The following is a 1,502-nucleotide window of genomic DNA, read 5'->3' as shown; positions in this document are numbered from 1 at the left end:
ATATATATATATATATATATATATATATATATATATATATATATATATCTATAATATATATATATATATATATATATATATATATTATATATATATATATATAAACTACTGCTCATTTACTTACATTACTATTTCTGTTGAAAAGCAGGAAAAGTGAAAAAGGAATCAGGTGCAGGTGGATCTATGATACTAAAGATAAAGTTAAAAAAATGCGCCGAAATTTAATGTTGTATGAAACTCTCAGCCACGGCCCATGAAGCTCTCAGCCGAGACCCATGAAACTTTCAGCCACAGCCATGTGGTGGCCTACGTTGTTGGCCCCTATGGCTATGCCACACGCATGACCGTGGCTAACTTTAACTTTAAATAAAATAGCAAATACTGAGGCAGGAGGACTGCAATTTTGTACGTTTGATGATTGTTGGATAGGTTATCAACATGCCAATTTGCAGCCTTTTAGCCTCAGTAGTTTTTAAGATTTGAGGGCCCACAGAAAAAGTGCCTACGAACAGACAAAAAACCATCTCAATAATTTTTTTTTTATAACAAATTGAAAAAAAAATGAAATAAGAAAAAGGCAAATATAAAAACCCATTATCTCTGGGGAACTCAGTTATCACCTGATCTGAATTATTTGTTCAGCATAACTAAATAAAGAAAAAATACAAGATGAAAAATTTTGAAGAGTTGAAACTATCAGATCTGAATTATTTTCGCAACACGAGAAAAAGTTCTAAAACCCCTGTCGAATGATACAAAAAAGAAGGCGATAACTGATCTCAATAAAAAGTAAGGCCCTAAAAAACTGTAAAAAACTGAGCTAAAAATCAAATGAAAAGAGATATAAAAAAAATACTTTTTTTTTCTAAACCCTTCGTGCCTTTTGGGACGGAAGAATCTGTCATAATTGAAGCGTCAGTGGCCACTCAGGGGCATTGCCTCGATGGGGGCATGAAAGAAAAATGAATGAATCGAGATAAAAGAGGTTTGAAGGGATTTGTGTGTAACTATATTTCAACATTTCGCTTTAATTTTGCTCATGTCATTCATGAAAATTTTTCACATAGATTATTTAATAAAACATAAGCGGTAGCCCGTGATAGCACAGTTCTTAAATAATCGTTTTTTATGATTAATCTAGCGTTTTGCCTGCACTGGCTCTTGCTCAAGTGTCAGTCTATGAATTAGGTGATAAAACTGTCATGAATAAAACGAACTATTTTGTGAAAAGTTAAAATATGGTCATGTAATGGAAAGTTCGACAGGTAGGATAACAAACTCCGATAAATCCTTGAGGTGCCCGTCACAAGAATGGAAAGAGTAACAGCAGAGAGTCCTGGAGACTCATACATGGCCATAACGAAAATATATTGGAAAAAATCATAAGCGAACAAGCGGAGAAGGAAATAAATCTACGGTAATTCCACACCCAAAACACACATACACCCACACAGCAACCTGTATGTATTTTGAACCCATTTATGCTCTACGTGAGATACCCG

The sequence above is a fragment of the Macrobrachium nipponense genome, chromosome 18, assembly GCF_015104395.2.
Source record: "Macrobrachium nipponense isolate FS-2020 chromosome 18, ASM1510439v2, whole genome shotgun sequence".
Taxonomy (NCBI): domain Eukaryota; kingdom Metazoa; phylum Arthropoda; class Malacostraca; order Decapoda; family Palaemonidae; genus Macrobrachium; species Macrobrachium nipponense.
Note: the sequence above shows the minus strand (reverse complement) of the source record.